This window comes from Camelus bactrianus, chromosome 3 (assembly GCF_048773025.1).
Source record: "Camelus bactrianus isolate YW-2024 breed Bactrian camel chromosome 3, ASM4877302v1, whole genome shotgun sequence".
In the NCBI taxonomy this organism is placed as follows: domain Eukaryota; kingdom Metazoa; phylum Chordata; class Mammalia; order Artiodactyla; family Camelidae; genus Camelus; species Camelus bactrianus.
This window is the reverse complement of record NC_133541.1, coordinates 94920783-94940037: the sequence shown is the minus strand read 5'-3', so window position 1 is coordinate 94940037 and position 19255 is coordinate 94920783. Positions and strand designations below refer to the sequence as shown.

At 48.6% G+C, this 19255-nt stretch overlaps 1 long non-coding RNA gene and 1 pseudogene across 1 annotated transcript; one reads left to right on the top strand and one right to left on the bottom strand.

Moving 5' to 3' along the window:
• Positions 1 to 1619: 1619 nt before the first annotated feature.
• On the top strand, positions 1620 to 18488 carry LOC141577081 (uncharacterized). The gene is made up of 4 exons (XR_012505637.1): positions 1620 to 8122; positions 16449 to 16526; positions 16687 to 16779; positions 17878 to 18488. It is a non-coding gene; the product is annotated as an uncharacterized LOC141577081 (long non-coding RNA).
• Positions 12809 to 15388, bottom strand: LOC141577245 (mitochondrial pyruvate carrier 2 pseudogene; annotated as a pseudogene).
• Positions 18489 to 19255: the final 767 nt, after the last annotated feature.

The window sequence follows — 19255 nt, the reverse complement described above, 5'->3', positions numbered from 1 at the left end:
TTCTCATATTCCATCTGAAGAATTTTTTGCATCCTTTGAGTTTTCCCAGGAGTTTCTTAAGCCAGTTCTTATTAGGACAATTCTGTCTTAACTCCAGGTCAACCAGTGCACTTTAGAAGCTTCTGAGAAGAAATAGAAGACCTTGGGAGAAAGTCACTCATGTGTAGAAGTGGCAATCCTTCCCCTGTAATTAGGAAAACACTAGCATCCAAAGAATTTCTCACTCTCTTTATTTCACATTCCCTTTCATCTTCCCCCTGCCCAGAGGAGGGGGACTCCTGGGGGGACTTGGAAGTGTAAATGGGGGCCTCTCTCTAGAGCATCCCTCAAAGGATGCACTGAAGAACTAAAGGGTTGAATAATTTAAAAGCAAACCGTACAACCCCTGAAAAATAGAATTATTAACTTCTCTGGAAAGGGAAGGTGTTTCAAAGCTGGAAACAGTGGATGACATAACAAAAGAGTAGGTGGTGGGTTTAATACATCTAAATTTCCATATATAAAACAAAACAAAACATCATGGAAGGAAAAACATGCCTGAAAGCTTTAAAAAATGCACCATTTGAACCAGTAATTCAATTTCTGGGGAGTCTTTGCTAATGAATAGACCTTAAATATGGAGTTTGGTTATGCATAAAGTTGTTTATTGTAGAATTATTTACGAAAGTAGAGGGAAAAAAGAGAAAATAACCAAAATATGCTGAGACTGAGGAATGGCTAAGCCCATTGAAAAAAAAATATTATGAAGTCGTTTTAAATGTTGTTTCTAGAAACGTTCACTGAGAGGCAGTGATACAATATATTAGCATTGGCAATATAGGCTTGGGGTCAGTCAGACCTGGGTTTGAGACCAGGTGCGACCTGGATAACCCTGGGACAGCTCTCTCTGTAAACTTTAGTTTATAAATCTGCAAAATGGGGATAATGATAGTACCTACATCATAGGGTTACTGTGAGTGTCACATGAAAGAATGTTTATAAAGTACTTAAGCCCTCAGTTGTCACATGTTATGATCATTATCATCATTTTTGCATAACAAAAAATTACCTATGCTCATTCATTCATTAGTTCAGCAAATAGATGTTGAGGTCCTGTCTGTGTCAAGTGCTGCTCTAAACTCTGGAGATAGAGCAGTAAGTAAGTTAATGCTAAAGGCGAAAAAAAAAAAACCAGAACAGAAGGTAAGCATGCAGCACCAGCACAGATATGTTAAAAATAAAAAGATGCCCAGGGGAAAAAAAAGATGAGAAGGAAATAGACCAAGACATTAGCTATAATTGTCTTTGGACAGTGAGGTCATTGGGGGGGGGGGGGTCTGTCCTCACCACCCCATTTTCTTTAATGAGTATGACTTTCTTTTATGAGTAGTGATGGAATTTCTGTGTTTTTAAAAAGTCAGAGAAAAATGTTGGAGCATACTGATTAATCTTTTATGACCCAGGATCATGCCGTGATGTGGGTGTTGTGAAAAGCAGGGCACTGCAGTGAAGCGTGCCTCGAAGACCCCCCCCACACGTCCTGCTTCACTGCCAAGCCAGCCTCACCGCCCCACGTGGGAACACCACAGGTCATGTGCTGATTTGCTTTGCGTATATCCACGTGGCACAAAAAGGTGTGCAGAATCAAAACAGAAAACAGCAAAGGCAAAAAGGAAACACCCCAGAGGGTTGCAGCAGATGGCAGGGTCTGCAGAACCATGAGCAAATGAAATACTTATTGGACGTATGACAGTGAGGAGGCAGCATCAGGGGACCAGGGGGAGGGGACTGGGAGGCAGTCTTTGGTGGCCCGGAGTTTCCGCCTGTGGGACTGAATGGAGACCCCGTGGCCTGGAGATGGACAGGAAAGCATCTTCTCTCTCTCCTACAGGAATGGTCCTCTGAGGCCTGGCTCATGCCCTTCCACCCTGGAAGCCTGCCTAAGCCCCGGGGACCTCTTCTTACCCCATCCTAACCTCCTGTTTGGAGAGACCTCGGCAGCACCTCTGACATCATCCTCCTTCCAAACTGTGGGGACGCACGGAATCTCTGTTGCCTCTGTCTGGGCACCCACTCCGGGGGGGGGGGGACCCCATGGACTGCTTGCATGCAACACCCAACTGTTTTAGCCAGGATTTCTTCCCTGCATCAGGCTGCTTTTCATGCAAGAAACAGTCTTTTTTCCCTTTCTGTGACCCACTTAGTTATCAAAGGCTTCATTCCCTGGGGAGATTCCAGGAAAGCGGCACCCCACTGCTCTGGGGCGGCCAGGAGAAGGCTCCAAGGGTCAAGGGCACTATCTTGGTTACCAGGCCTGCTGGGTGCATGTGTGCCTCCCTTCCCTCTCAGGTGCTCGCTTCTCGAATTTCTAAATGGGGTGAGTAGGGGGCTGGGGGCCGGCTGAGATCAATGCCTCAGCTCTGACAGTGATGTAAGCTCTCTGCAGCCTCAAACCAGGCTTCACGGTGGCTCCTCCTCATCCCACTTCACAGGTGGGATGACTGAGGTGCTGAGACATTAAGCCACGTGCCCAAGGTCACCCCACTAGTAGGTGGTGGACTGGCATGCAAAGCAAACCAGGTGCTATTGACCTGTCTGCACAGCACATTTTAGGAGACCAGCTTCTCTTTCCTCTATCCTGAGGTGCTGCTCAAAAGGACACAGAACTGGGGGACCCACAGCCTGAGCTCTGGCCTTCACCCAACCCCTTCAGACCTTGGCTAGGTTCTTCCATTTCTGGGTGTGGTGGGCAGAAAAATGTTCCCCACCTCCCTGAAATGTCTGCGTCCAAATCCCCAGAACCTGGGAACAGGCTCCCTTACATGGCCAAAGGGACTTTGCAGATGTGCTGAAAGAGCTTGAGAGGGGAGACGAGGCTGGATTATGCAGGTGGGGCCAAAGAAACCACAAGGCTCCTTCCAGCGGGACACAGGAGAGCCGGTGAGAACAGGGGGCACAACAAGAGCAGAGGTGCGGGGTGTTTGGCACTGCGGCGCTGCCGGCCCTGCAGACCGGGATGAGGTCGGGAGTCCAGGAAGGCAGGCAGCCAGAAGAAGCCGGGAAAGGCAAGAACATGATTCTCTCTGAGAGCCTCCTGAAGGAAGGCAGCCATGCTGACACCTTGATTTGAGGACTCCTGACCTCCAGAGCTGTGAGATAATCAATCTGTGTTGTTTGGAGGCACCATGTTTGTGGTAATGTGTTCCAGCAGCAACAGGAAACAGATAGAAGGGCACCAGCTGCGCCCTCTGTGAACAAGGCAGCTTGGCCACATTGTGCTTCCTCCACCAGCAGCCAAGTTCAAGCTAGCGGGGCCTGGAGTTGTTCTGACTGACTAAGTGGACTTTCTTTGGGAATCTTGACCCCTGGCTGTGCTTTTTCCTTCCTGGAAGGAGGTGTTGCTTTGTCTTTGGTGGCACTAGAGGGCTGGCCTGTGACGAGGTCGGGGAGGAAGGAGTGGGGCTTTGCAGGGCAGACCTTCTTGGGGGTTGCTGGGCCCTTGGGCTGGCCCTTGACTTGAGACTAGTTCCCTAAAAGCCGAAACTGCCCTCTGGCTCCCGTGCAGAACTGAGGCCCTCGCTCCAGCCTCCTCTCCTCAGCATGGCCTGGGCTGAGGGTGTCTCCATGAGGGCTCTGCTCTCCATGTGGCCCGGTTCTCTCTTGTGTTCCCAGCACTGATGCGGTGACTTACATGGAGCAGGTGCTCAAGAATTGTGTATATGAATGATGCAGTGACACACACACAGAGACACAGACAGCTCAGCAAATCACATGGTTATCTCTATACCTGTACACACACTTAGGCACTGTATACAAGTGCACACACACCCCGATAGGAATGTGCACACACACACAGATGTGCACACACATGTGCTGTTGAGCCCTTGTTCTGGAGGAAGAGGATACTCTGTCCCCCTGAGAGAGTTGCAATGCTGGCTAGCTAACAGGGCCTTGGAAGTTATTATGAATCCACAGGCACTGGGGGCTTCCCTGTGGGGCCCAGCAGCTGAGGGGGACCAGGCAGGAAGGACGGGCAGATCTCCCATTGATAGTTGGTGGGTAGCCAGATGTTGGCTGCCGTTGGTGGGTACACACACCTGCACACAATGGGATCTGGAGCTGGGCATGGGGAGGGGACAGGGCCCCCTGCACAGATGTATGCATCCACCTCCCTCCAAGTGGAGATGAGCCTCTGAAGGTTAGACCCCACATCACAACCCACATGGGATCCTGGAGGAGGCCCAACTTCAGGGCAATTATGGAAACGAGGAAGTGCAAGGTAGAAATTCCCACTGGTAAAGAAACAGGAGAGGGATGGTACCGAGCAGAAAAGAGGCCTGCTATGGAGTTGGAAAGACAGGGTTTGGGTCCATGTCCCAGCTATGTGACCTGGGCTGGGTCATGAGTGTCAGCTTCATCATCTCTGAATTGGGCCAGTGAAGGCACCAAGTGGTCAGGGCTGGAGGGAGGACTGGAGGAGAAAATGAGAGTCAGGGGCTCAGTTTGTTGCCGGAGAACTCCTAAAGGGTAGCTTAAGAAAATGGAGGTACTCAGTCCAAAGTCTACTCAACCCATCCTAGACTGGAATAACCAGGGAGGCGGGGAGGGGTCCTCTCCAGCTACCTCCCATCAGTCAGTCCCACGGTCTAGAATCCTGCTCTGGGTGGGCTGATTCCTGGGAGGGGTACGACCCATGCTGACATGGTACTGGCTTGCTGTGTGACCTTGAGTAATTGCTTTGCCTCTCTGAACCCCAGCTGCTTCATTCTCTTCAGCTTGGAGAGACCTGAGGCTCAAATGAGACTGTGCATCTGAAAGTCTTAGGAGAAGTGAGGCATCCTCACTTAGCTGGGAGCATCTCTGGTCATCCTTGGACATTCATATTGATGATACTCAAGCTGACCCTTGAGTCTCTGACCACTGTCCTCCTTCCACCTCCTGCCACACTAGGCTCATGGGTGTTCACTGAGGCTGTTGACAGGCTCCAACAGCACCAGCTGGGCCTCTGCAGGCCTGGCTTCAGGTGCTCCCACTCCTTTCAAATTCAGGAAAAGACCTGGGTAAAGTCCCCAGCAAGCATGTCTCCCATGGCCTATATGCCCTGGGTATTGAGATGGAAGGAGCCCCCAGATGCTTGGAGGGCATCCTGGTTTCTGCCCTGCTGTGCGGTCCTTCCTGGAGGTAGAAGCCTGGGGAAGCCCAGTTTCATCAGGAAGCACAAGTCCTACGGGTGATGCAGGACCTGACCAAGTCCACGTCCCCGTTCTCTCACCTGCTGGCCGGGAGCTCCCATGGGGCAGGGCCCAGATATATTTCACCTGGTCCTGGGCACTCAGCACTGGCTAATAGGCTAGGGATGCTGACATGGAGGGTAGGTTGGGGCTGTGAGGTCCCAAGTCACTGGCTCAGGCTCCACAGCCGTGCGCAACTCCTTACCCCCCCTTGCTAAGGGAGGAGGCCCGGCCCCATCAGGGCCTGGTCTCCTGCCAAGTCCACACTGTGCAGGGTGAGTGTGGGGTGGCCATGGTCTTGAGCCGCCACTGCGGCTGTCCCACCTGGGGCACCAGTGCTGGGTCAGTGGGCAGCCTTGTTTCCAAGCCCGCCACACCCTCCCCTGACTCATTCCGAGACAGCATTGCCACGAGGGTTTCTGGCCTCTGAATTTACCTTTGGTTTGGTTTCTGCTCGGGCAGCTCAGAGCAGTTTTGTTTTTAAGTGCAAACCCACAGAACTGCTTTCCCCTTTCTCTGATCCCCCAAAACAAACAAAGGATGTTGGTCTGCATTTTGGTTTGTTTTGAAGCTGAGGGAAATGGGTCACCTCGGGAGCTTCGAGGGTGGCCAGGCGGGTCAGGGAGTGTGAGGGTGTCTGGGGAGGGGTGGCTGGTGGCTGGGGTGGCACCTCACTCCCTCAGAGGGCAGGTCGGCCAGCCTGCCCTGCGTGGGTCATCAGCCATAGGGATACTTGGAGCTGGGGACTCCTCATGGGGCCAGGGAAGGGCCCCACATTGAAGGCAGCAGGCCTGGGTCAGAGGTGTGGCTCTGGGTGATACTAGGCAAGAACTGCCCCTCTGTGAACTTAGGTTTCCTCCCTGGTGAAATGAGGGATTGGGCTCTGTTCCACTCTGTGTCTCCCACTCTCAGTGGGGGGCAAGGGAGTTATCCCCCATCCAGAGCCACTCACGGCATTGACTTCTGGGGTCCAGCTGAGCAGTCAGTCCTGGGCCCATTAGAAAGTGTGTCATATCCTGCTGGGACCTTATATCCTGCTGGGACCTTGGCCGTCAGGCCTGTCTCCTCCAGCCCCAGCTCCCCTCCTCCATCTTCCTGCTGGTGTGGTAGAGGCTCCCACATAGCCTGGGGCTATAATCCACGGATGTGCCCCATTGGGCCTGTGACCCCTCCTGTAAGGTATGCAGGTACCTGAAGCAGAAAAGGTAGTTCAAGGAATTTTCAGTCTATAGGCAGGAAGACCTCTTTTCTGCTACTTCCCAAGGAAAGAATTCACCTGAGCAAGGCGAGCTCCATCGTGCCCAGAGCCTGCAGGTGGCCAGAGACGTTGAGAAGGAGGCCCTGGGCTGGCCAAGTCCTTGAACCACCAAGGGAAGGGGCCAGGAGTGATTCCCCTTGAGTGGGTCCAGTGGCAGCGAGATGAGCAAAGTGCACATGTTTATTCTAGAATAAATGAACTGGATCCCAAATATTTTAAATTTCTTTATTAAAGTCCATCTGTTTGGATAACTCTTAATCTTTTGTATTCTTAATCTTTCAGGTGAAAGCTATAGACTCTCTTCTTGGGGAAAAAATTGCACACACAGAATTTTGGGCCAGATTTGAAGGGTTTCATAACACTCCATGTTGCATTCTTGGAAAGTTAAGGTAATTCAGGTACAGATGCCTTCTTAGAATCTCCTCTTTCTTGTTCAGGGAGTAGGCACTACTGAGTAACTGGGGTTTTCTTCAAGGGCATTTCGAGATGGGTACCACCACTTATTTTAAGGCATGAGTGTTGCCCTCTTAGAGATTACTCTTGGTTGCCAAAGGGAAAGGTAGCATTCTTGTTACCTTGCCTGGGAACTAAGCCCCCTCCTCCCCCGGGCCTATGGAGAGGCCTATTTTGGTGTCCCTAGAGCTCCTGCACCCAGAAGGGGTGTGCTGACACCCCTTGTTTTCTTGGTTGACCAGATCACAGGTGTGGGGAAATTTGCTCCGTTTGTGAGTGAGAGAGGTGCTGTTTCTGGGATCCCCTGCCGCCTATTAAGACCCAGGCGGCCTCCAGCCAAGAGCAGCCTGGAAATCTGGGGGAAACGCCCCTAGGCAGACATCCCACACTCTTAGGATGAAAAAACCTGCTAGAGGCCAGAGGCTAGTGTCTGCACCCTTAATTTTAAGGATTTGGTCTCCTCCCAGCGACTCAGCAGGTTGAGAACCGCCCATCGCGCCTTTGCATTAGCTTATAGCGCCATCTGGTGGCCAATTCTCTAGCAGCAACCAGGTCTGCATTTGGCTGTAGAAGGTGGTCAGCCGCGGCTGCGCGGAAGAGTCACCAGAGGGCGCTTTTGGAAGTACTGCCTTCGGCGGGGGGGCCATCCCAGAGCAATTAAATAGTCGTCTCTAGGGGTGGGCGGGCACCCCTTGTTTTCTTGGTTGACCAGATCACAGGTGTGGGGGAGAGGTGCTGTTTCTGGGATCCCCTGCACCCTACTAAGGCCCAGGCGGGCTCCAGCCAAGAGCAGCCTGGAAATCTGGGGGAAACGCCCCTAGGCAGACATCCCACACTCTTAGGATGAAAAAACCTGCTAGAGGCCAGAGGCTAGCGTCTGCACCCTTAATTTCAAGGACTGTCTCCTCCAAGCGACAGCAGAGTTTGAGAACAGCCCATAGCGCCTTTGCATTAGCTTCTAGCGCCGTCTGGTGGCCAATTCTCTAGCAGCAACCAGGTCTGCATTTGGCTGTAGAAGGTGGTCAGCCGCGGCTGCGCGGAAGTCACCAGAGGGCGCTTTTGGAAGTACTGCCTTCGGCGGGGGCCCATCCCAGAGCAATTAAATCGTCGTCTCTTGGAGTGGGCGGGCACCCGGGTGTGCAGAACTCTCCAGATGATACCAATGTGAAGCCAGGGCTGCGAATCACTGCAGCACCAAAAGGTTGGTTCCCGGGTCCTTTGCCAGCCCTCGAGGAAGGGTGGGTTGAGGTGGGGAGAAATTCCAGACTCTTTCTGAAGAACATGCTTCATTTCCCTCATGTGGGCCCGCTGCAGTGCTGTGACAATGTGTGGCATGCAGGTCAGCGGGTCACGACTGGGTCCTTAGAGAATATTGTAAGTAAAGAATGTGTCTGTGACTAGGCCTTTACCTCAGTGTCTGTGGACATTTTGTTGGGGTCCACAGGTTTTGTACTACGGACATTTGCTCATTTTATGTTTTGTCTCAGTGATAATATTTACAAGTCAACATAGACACACCTTGCATTACCTGGCAGGCTGTTCACTGACTTTCTCTTCAGAGGTTTTGTGGTCTACGGTAGACTTGCAGCTTACTGTCATACTGATGTGCAGAACTACTTTTTTACCGGCTGATTAGCAAACGGTGAGGACTTACTTGGTGAAGCATGTGTTCCAACCAGGCAAAAGCTCAGGGAACACACCAGATCATTCTACAAATGAAGGTTTTATAGCAGTTTGAATCAAGAAAAGTAGGCTTGGGAGAATTGAGTCATCTTTCCAAAAATCTTTTCATGTTTTCAAAACAACACTGTAGTTATTTTGAACTCATAAGCACCTGCCTCATGCTGTCCTACATATATTCACATTGTGAGTGATGTTTGGGGGTAGGGTGTGGGGAGAGGAGCCACTGGTATTTGGGTGAGAAAGAAAATCTCCACTCTTGATCTGGGCAGTCAAAACCCCGGAAGCTCTGCTCCAGCCCTTCTTCCAATCTCTTCTCATACTGTTAACACCCTCACTGGCTTCACTCCAGCCACAGTCAACCTTTTTTGCTTATCAAACATATCAAGCTTGTTCCCCGCTCAGGGCTTTTGCACTTGCTGTCTGTTTTGCCTGGTCCACTCTTCTGTCAGATGTTTACATGGTTTCCCTTCTGAGTTTTCCCGAGGCTTCAGCCCTTACCTTTTATTGCCACCCTAAGTAAACTAGAACACTTATCTAATTCTTCTCCCCATTTCATGTTCTCTGTTGCACTTTTCACTCTTTGAAATAATATATCATTTATATATATTTATTTGTTTCCTTGTTTATTGTTTGTAAACTCCATGCTTTGTAACTCTTTGAGGATAGAGGGCATATCTAGCATTTATTACAATAGCACAGTCCCTCACACATAGATGTGATTTAATTAATTCTCTTTAAAAAAGTTCCTTTATTTTGAAATAATTTTAATTGTAAAAATAGTACTGAGAGTTCAGATGCACTTTCACTCTGCTTACCCTAATACCAGTATCATTTATAATCACAGTAAAATGATCTAAAAAGAGGAATTACTATTGATACAATACAATTCACTAATCTACAGATCTTAACAGAACTTCAGTTGACTAACTAGTGTCCTTTTTTCAATCCGGAGATTATATCCTGTTTTTAGTTGTCTTGTCTCTTTATTTTCTCCCAATCTAGGATTGTTCCCCAGTCATTCATGACTTGACACTTGAAGAGTATTGGCCGTTTGTTTTGTGACTGTCCCCCGGTCTTTCCCGATTAGGCTAAGGTCGTGCGCACTGGCCAGAACACCGTGGAAGTGGTGCCGCGTTCTTCCCTGAGTGTGAGGTCAGGAGGCACGTGTGCTTACATGTCTCATTACTGGGGATGATAACTTTGATCATGTGGTTAAGGTGGTGTCTGCCAGGTTTCCTCACTGTAAAGCTACTATTTTTTCACTTTGTAATTAAAAAATATCTTGAGAGGAAACACGTTCAGACTATGCAAATATTCTATCTCTTGTGTATGCAAATATTCTATCTCTTGTCATGTTTTCGCTCACTAGTTTTAGCATCTGTTGACAGTTCTTGCCTGCAACAATTACTGTGGTGTTTGGCAAAGGGTGACTTTCTATTTCCAGTAGTTCCTCTACATTTATTAATTAGAATTCTAAGGTAAGGAAAAGTTGTCCCTTCTACTCCATTTGTTTATTTAATATTTATTTATATCAGTATGGATTCATGGAGATTTATTTTATTCTGTGGATTACAATTAATTAATATCCTTATTTGTTGCTCAAATTTTCCCAGGTCTGGCAATCAAGAGCTCTTTCAGATTGCCTCCTGTGTACACCCATATACTTTTTTCTTAGCAAATTTGTAATTTCTGGAATCACAAAATATACCAGTCTCGACTTATACTGTCCCTGCCTCAGCCCTGGCGGCAGCCATTTTTCCAGGCAACCCTGGTTCCCTCTACTGGAGCATGGTGCTTACAAACCAAGATCTGGGGACCAGGTGGACTCATCGTTACTGAAGTATCATTGCTTCTAAGCCCTGTCAGTGGACAAAGCTGTCCACTGTGTGTAGACACATACGCCCACACCTCCATCTCTTTCTTTTCTCTCTTTCTCTTAAACAATCGTGAATTTATATTGATACCTCTGATCCCAATTGAATACCCCAGGGTTTATTTTAACTTTCTTTCCTTTCCTTGTTTGTAACTCCTTTCTTCAAAAGTGAGAGCCTTGGTCCTCATTATCCACATGTACTTACTTATTTTCTTGTTCCCACTATACACAGTCTATTAATTTCCTAAAGTCACTACAACAAATTACCACAAACTGGGTGGCTTAAAACAACAGAATTTTATTTTCTCACAGTTCTAAAATCATGGTGTCAGCTGGGTTGGTTCCTTCTGGAGGTGCTGAGGGAATATGTGGTCGTGCCTCTCTCCCAGCTTCTGGTGACTGCAGACAGCCCTTGGCGTTCCCTGGCATGTGCCTGCGTAACTCCAGTCCCATGGCCTCTTCCCCGTGTGTTTCTGGGTGCCCAGTCTCCCTCTTCTTTGTCTTATAAGGACACCAGTCATTGGATTCAGGGCCCACTCTCATCTCAAGGTCTTTGACTTGATTACATCTGCTCAGACTCCATTTCCAAGTGAGGTCACATTCATAGGTGCTGGGGATTAGGACTTGGACCTATCTTTTTTGGGGACACAGCTTAATCCACTACACACACAAAGTAGTTTTAGAGTTGCTGACCCATACTCTTCTGAAAGGCAAGTTTACCAACTAAAATAAATGGGCACAGTTCTCTTTTTGTCTGTGGTCTAACCACGCGTAGTCAAAATCATGTTCTCCAAAGTTACTTAGATGAGCTCTTTTCTTCCCCTCTTTCTGGTGTGACTGGCTCTGTTACTTGTTTCTAATACAGGTAAGTGCATTCGTTACTGTCTTTATTCAGTTTGGGTCTCCCCCGTATCCTGGTTGTTTTTCATTAACATTTTTGGTATATGAAATATTACCACGGTTTTAAGACTCAGAACTATACAAAAAGACAAAGTCAGAGGGGAGGCACTCCCCCATCATGACTTCTGCCCATTCCCCTTCCCTCCTCATCATCATCCGTTCCCATCCTCCCATGTAGGTAAGCATCTCATTAATAGTGTCTCCTTCCTCAATGTTTTTTTTTGCACAATGAGCAGGTATACACATATTTTCTTATATTCCCTTCTTCTTTCCATGAAAAGGTAGCATACCATAAATACTCTTTTATGTTTTTGTTTTTTTCACTTAACATCTCTGGGGAATCAATTGGTATTAGTTTCCTCATTTTAAATTATAGCTACATACTACTCCATGGTGTAGTCATACCATAGTTTATTCAGCCATGTGCGTAAACATTTACTGGTTTCCAGGATGTTGCAATTACAAACAATTCTGCAATGAATAACCTTGTGCATACATATTTCACATCGGAGGTGTAGCTGCAGAGTAAGTCCTAGAAGTGGGTTCCTGGGTCAAAGGTGAGAGCAGATGTAGTTTTGTTAGGCAGTATCATAGTTTCCTAACCCTGTAACAAACTGCCACAAATGCTGTGGCTTTAAGCAGCAGGAATGTATTGTCTTACAGTTCTGGAAGCCAGAAATCTGAAATGGTCTCACTGAGCCCAGACCAAGGTACTGTCAGGGCCATGTTCCCTCCAAGGCTCTCAGAGAGAATCTTACTTTCTTGCCTTTTCCAGCATCTAGACCTGCATCCCTTGGCTCATGGTCTCTTTTTCCATCTTCAAAGCCAGCATGAAGCATTTGTCAGCTTCCCACAGATAATACATGCTTGTTTGAACTAAGTGAATTTGATCCCTATACATTTACTCCAAGTCTTCATTTTCCCATCTATAAAAGGCAGGGAATAAGACCAGAAGGTCTGCAAGGTTCCTCACTGTCTAAACTCCTGTACCTGGGTTTAGTTTTCCCTTGGTCAGCTGGGATGCTCAGTAATGGCTGCCTCTGCGTCTGACACGGTGGTCACCCAGGGCTGCACTGGGCAAAGGGCGAGGTCCTTGCAGTCTGTCTCCTGAGTGACAAGTGATGGTAATGAAAGTGGTGGGTGACTGGAGCCCTTTTCCTGTTGGGTCCCTTGGGCTCTCTCCCTAGGGGTGAGAACTCGTTCCAGGTCTGGGCCTAATTCACGATTCTAGCACAAATGGAGAGCTGAGGGGAAAGCTTTTCTACCCTGAAACCTGCTGACCTGAGCTTTCTTATTATTAGAGCTGCCAAACAAAACCTCGTGAGGCAGTGAGTTTCCTGTCACCAGGAGTTCTGGACAGAGGCTACATGACCAGAAGAGATCAGGGGGATCTGTGCATTATTTGGGGCCTCACTGGCCGGCATGGTAGGAATAGCCGTGTGTGCTCTTTGATGCTTTGTGCTTATCTCTTACTTAAAAAAAAAGTAAACTTTTAATTTTGAAATAATTATAGATTAACAGGAAGTTGAACAGTAGTGCAGAGAGGTCTCATGAACCCTTTACCTAGTTCCTCCCAATGGTTACATCTTACGTTACTATGGTGCAGTGTCAAAACCAGGAAATTGATGTTGCTACAATGTGTATAAAGTTCTAGGTCACGTTCTCAGATGTATAGATTTGTGTAACCACTACCACAATCAAGATACAGAACTACTCCATGACCACAGAAATCTCTCATCTTTATAATCACACCCACCACTCTTACCCTCCATCTCTAACCCCTGGTAACTACTAATCTGTTTTCCGTCTGCATAATTTTGTCATTTTGAGAATGTTATATAAATGGACTCATACACGTGTGCTATTTAAATTGAAAATTTAATTCATTAAAATTAAATCAATTAAAAATTCAGTTCCTCAGTCACACCAGCCACATTTCTAAGCTCAATAGCCATAGCTGACTACTGACTTCCATATTGGACTGCACAGATGTGCCACTGCTTCATCACTGCAGGAAGATCTGTTGGAAAGTGCTGCTTAGGGAATCAGAGCAGATCCATGGTTCACAAATGCTGATTCATAGACCACATCACCCAGAAGTGTCTTGAAACAGAGATTCCTGAGTATATTACTCATCTATTGCTGCTAAATAAATGTAGTGGCTTGAAACAACAATCAAACTTTATTATCTTGTATACTTCTGTAGGTCAGGAGTTAAAGAGTGACTCAGCTGTGTAACTAGGCTCAGAGTCTCATGTGAAGTTCATGAAGTGTTAGCCGGGGCTGAGGTCATCTGAAGGCTTGGCTGGGCCTGGGGGCCTGGCCTGCACAGTGACTCACTCACATGGCTGGGAAGATGGTGCTGCCTCTTTGGGGTTGGGGTGACCACTCATCTCCATTTGCCCAGTAATAAGAGATTTCCTGGGATATGGGACTTTAGTGTGAACACAGACTGTCCTGGACAAAGAGTACAGTTGTTGGCAGGAGGAGTCAGTTCCTCCCATCGTGGGCCTCTTGCAGGGCTACTTGAGTGTCCTGATGCCATGGCCGCCGGCTCCTCCCGCATTGATCCTAGGGAGAGCAAGGCAGGTGCTCCAATGTTTTTTCTGACCTGCCTTGGAAGTCACATGGCATCACTTCTTCTGCATTTTTTCATTAGAAGCAAGTCACTAAATCCTTCGGTCCACATTCAAAGAGAGGGGAATTAGGATCCACCTTTTGAAAGGAAGATTGTGAAAGAATAATTGGACATATTTTAAACCTCCACCTGAGATCGTGATTGGGCAAATGGGATAGGGCTCAGGAATCTGCACTTTATCAAGGCTCCCCAGTGTGCAATCAGGTTTGCCCATCTCAAGGTCTTGTCCCACCATAAAATAGTGGTCATCCCACTTACCTCAGTAGCACTCACAGAGGGAACAGCGGGAGGGCAGCTCCAGGCCGGTGAAATTGGTGAGCTGAGCATGACTCCTGAAGCTCTACATGAGTGACCTTTCCCACAGTATAAATGAACAACAGTCGGGGAACCATTTAGAAAATCAGCCCTGCAACACTGACCACGGTTACAAATGATCGTCACCAAACTAGACAGCAACAAAGGAGAAAAGCTCATGACACAATATAGATACTTGAGTGGCGGTTGAAATGCTATAGCAATGCATGGACAGAGTCCGGAGATGAGTTTATTATATTAAAAAAAAACAACGTAGTTGCAGTTATGGTAGGTGGGGGTGGGGGAGAGAATTGTGAGTAATGTGAAGAGATGCATGTTATTTTATTTTTTTAACTAAAAGTTTGCTTTATTTTTCTGTTGAATCATGTACTATCTCCCAATCACAGTTAGATTTGTTTTATGCCTTCCAAACTTCAGCACAGTTAGCACCACCTTGTAAATAACTGAATGATAAATTAAACCAAGTCCCAGTGGTTACACGTCTAGACCGTTAGGGTAATCAGGAGCTCTTATTTGTTTGCTTTAGCTTTTAATTCTTGGTTGTATCTCCAAATACAAAAGAGCTGAGAGGCTTCTACTGCACCAACAAAGAAACTAACAGCAAACAGACTCCACTTTTTTGGAATAATTACAAGTGGATATCTTGACCAAATGAACCCTGTTGCCATCAAAACAGCCGATTGAGCTGTGCTGAGCTTTTCTGCGGGTCTGGCCATGTCAGCCAATCCAGCACACACCAAGCCCCATTTCATAATTGGAGCCCAGGAAAATACTGTTCTGGGCCCTGCTGGGTGGTTGTACACGGCCTCAATTTCTCAGGCAGCAGGAGCTCCACTCTATCGAGGACTCGCTGGTAGGTGGCCCGCAGGCCGGCGGCTGACGTTTCTTCCGAGTGACTGTGGGCAGCTGGGTGGGAGCGTGGCCGTGTGCTCGCCCCCGGCTGACAGTGAAGGGCTTCTCCTCACTTTCCACGGCCACAACGCCTCACTGCTCATGTCCTCCTTGCCCCCAGGGCGCCCTTCCTGTGGCTCAGGCTGCCCCCCAGCCAAGAGGTACATGTTAGTATTACTTATATTGTCTTTTCATTAAAAGAAGGCTCCTGCTTCAGACCTCAACTGTCACCTTTCAGAGGCTTTTCCAATCGTTTGGTTAAAGTTGGGCCCCTCTTTCATTTGATATCTTAGTGTTTGTACCCACATAGCACTTGTCATATTTGAATACGTTGTTTATCCCAGCAGCCTCTGAGCTCCCTGAAAAAGGCAGGGACTCTGTTTTTGTCTCCCCTGGTCCCTTCAGGGCCAGCACAATGCCTTAAGATGCTTGTTGCTCAGAAACTGTTAACTGAGGCATGATTGAGGTCTGAGGGCAGGAGGAGGGAGACGCGGCAAGTGAAGGAGGCAACGGGAGCCTCTCATGGCTGCCTGGGGGATTGCCTGGTTCAGTGGCCCCTGATCCGGGGATGTCTGAGACCCCAAGGGCCAACTAATCTTGAGAATTTGATTAAATAGGTTTTCTGAACCTCGGCACTGTTGCTCTTTTGGCCTAGGTAATTCTTGTTGTGGGGGCCGTCCTGTGTAAGATGCTTGGCAGCATCCCTGGCCTCTATCCAGTGTTTGCCAGGAGTGCAAGCTCCCCTGTTGTGACAATTAAACTTATCTACAGATGTTGCCAAATGCCCCTGAGGATTGCCCTCGGAGCTGGATCAGAAAGGCAGCCCAGCACCCTAGTGGCCTGAAATCTTTGCATGAAGATGAGCTGGGCAAATAAATGAAGAGACAGCTGCCTGTCTCACACACAGAAACAGCTCCTTTGAGAATTTATTTGGAGCCTCTGGGTAGTAGGCACAGAGTGTGCTGCCACCTGTTGGTGAGTGGGTGGGAGTGCATCCTTGGTTCAACTAGCCCAGGGCCACAGATGGGCTGCTGTGGGGCTAAAGGCCTCTCCCTCAGGCTGGGCCAGGGGACCCCCAAGTAAGGCCAGCCAGGGTGTGTTGCCAGGCAACCAGAGAAGTCAATGGGAATGGGACATTTTCGTATCATTTGGGTCAAATGTTTAATGATCTACTTGTTAAAAAAATCAGGCCAACTTCATTTACTGTCCTCTCCCTTTTTCCTCCAGGAATGATGATCCCTCCTCCTCAGACTCCCTCTGATTTGGGGCTTGGTCCTCAAGGGTTTGCTTCAGGACGGGGACCCTGTGAGTTGGAGTTAAGCCCAGCTTCTTGCTCCTCAGCCACTCCCCTTGGCCAGACTGCTGATGGTCCCAGAGGCACCCCCTCCCCCAGGTTCAGTTTGGGGGAAAGGGCAGGAGGTTGGCACCTCCAATATCCAAACCCAGACTCACTGTCTTTCCCCAGACTTGCTCCTCCTGAGTGCTCCCATCTCAGCAGGGACACACCAGCCCCTCGTTACCCAGCCAGAAGCATCACCTCCGTCACTGAGCCCTACAGGTTTGTCTGCTTCCTCCAACCCTCCCACCTTCACTGCCGCTGCCACTACTGCCTGAGCCATACTCAACCCAAGCCTGGGCCAGGATTGTGGCTCAGCGGGGTGGTTCCTCTGTTCCATGTGGTATTGCCTGGGGTCACACTTGTGGTTGCATCTAGCTGGGAGCCTGATGGGGCTGGGGTGTTCTAAATGGCTACTGGGGGTAGGGGTTGGGGTGGGGAGGCATCTGAGCCTCTCTCTCCAGCAGGGTAGTTGAACTTATTTGGGAACCAGGACTATAAAGGACAGAGAACAGAAGTTGACTGGCCTCTTAGGTCTAGGCTCAGAACTGGGACAGTGTCTCCTCCACCCACTTCTGTTGGTCAGAGCAAGTCAACGGAAGTAGACTCCACCTCTTGATGAGAGGAGGGGTTGGGAGGATTTAGCCACCCTCTTTGCAGGCAGCCCACCGCGCCCACCTCCCTCTGGCCAGGTCATGCCCTCCATTAAACATCCACTTGTTCACTTCATTCATATCATTGATTTCTGTTCACAAGTCACCTCCCTGGAGAGGCTTTCCCTGGCTGTCCTGGGTAGACCCCCCATTGCTCTCTAACTGAACCCTGACTTAATTTTCTCCAGAACACTTACCAGCACTTGACATCGTAGTCCATGTTTATTTGCTGTCAGTCTCGCCTACGAGACAGTAAGCTCAAAGAGGGGAAGGACTGTATCTGTTTATTTCACTGCTGAGTCCCCAGCGCATAGAAGAGTACCTGGCCCGTGGCAGGAGCTCAACATTTGTTTCCATAGCACTTATCAAAATTCATTATTATGTGTTTATTTGTACGATGATTTGAGCAACCTTTTCCACAAGGGAAGGGACAGTGTCTGTTTCTATCCACCATTATATTAGATCTTGAGTTGTTACGGCAGTGTCTGGAAAACAGTAACCTGCAAAGACTATTGGCTGAATGATGAGTGGGAGGGACAGGACAGAGGGCAAAAAGTGAAGCATCTTCCTTGAGAGTCATACCTCTTTACAGCACACAGATACTGGATCTTGAAGAAGAGGGGTATTTAAAAACATATTCTGAATTGATTTTCTTTAACCCTCCCAGGGAACTGGTGTTCAGAGCAGCCACACCCTGAATTTCTTCCTGGGATGTTCTGTAAGGTCACAGCCATTCTCTGAGCCTGCTGTTCCAGGATCACTCAGCGTGCTTGTGAAAAACAAAAGTGCTAGCCCCACCCCAGAAATACTAACGGAGAGGCTTAAGGGGCAAGGCCCTGCCACCTGCATGGTCCATGAGCCCTCCAGGTGATTTTTGTGTGTACCACATTTTAAGAAACATCGCCTTTCCATTTCTGTGTTCTGAGTTTGGATTTTCTTGGGCTGGCTTTTGCTTTAGGTCACCTTGTGTCTCTTAAGACCTTAGTAACTCTATTTCTCCTGGAAGGCCTTGTAAATAAGCAGCCTGTGCCATCATCCCTGGAAAGTACAGTGTGTTTCCCTACCTTTTGCTGAGCCTGGTGCTCAGGATCATGGTGAGATTACGTGTCCAGTCCTCTGCGTTTGGACAGGATGGTGTTTAAACCACACCAGGCAGGGAGAGAGTGAAACTTGGTTCTCTCCTTCAGATTTACTGTGTGTAGAACGATGAGGTTTGTGTTTGGGGCTTAGGGAGAGGAGAGGTGGGGCCCTTGATGTGGGATGGGCTTCTGGCGTAGTTAAGGGGAAGCAAACATTTTCCTGGGGTGAGGAGGAGCTGGGGAGGAGGGAGGGAGGGATGGAGGGCCTAATCTTCTTACATACGAGTCATGGAAGAATTTGTTTTGTACTACCAGGGCAACAGGGCTACTAAGTTTAGATTTGAACCTGAAACTTCTAAACTTTGAGAAGCATCTGAAGCTGCTGCTGCCCCAAGCTGTGCTTACTGTGGCGGGAAGGACTTTGTCTGGGGCTCTGCCGTCTCCGCTGGGCGGCTGGGGTGGTGGTGGTGGGCACTAGAGGAACAAGGGATCTAACATGTTTTAGGAAAGCTGCGGCATTGCCAGAGAAAATCTTGTGGGAGGGTCAGCCCACCCTCCACAATCTCTCCTCCTGCAAAGACTAGAGCAGGTCACAGAGGAAGGGCACAGGAGAGGCTGGGGTGGGGACAAAGGCAGGGACGGTTGGGCTCCATAGCCAACCCAGCTGCCAACTTGTCTGTTTATGTATCACTGCCCACATTGGAAAGAAGGTTCCTCCCACCAGCCAGGACTGAGGAGAGGCAGCAACTACTCCCCAGCTCCTGGAGGAGGTCTTTGGAGAATAAGAACCAGTAGGCAGCATGGTCCCAGCAAGGGCAGATGCCTGGTCTGACAGCAGACCTCGGTCAGCCAGGAGAAGCCAGTCCTTCTCGGGCAGATATACACCTGTGTGTGGGGGCCTTCACGGCAGTGTAGCTTTAGAGGGAGCATAATCCACAGGACCCCACCCACTGCTGACACCAGCTG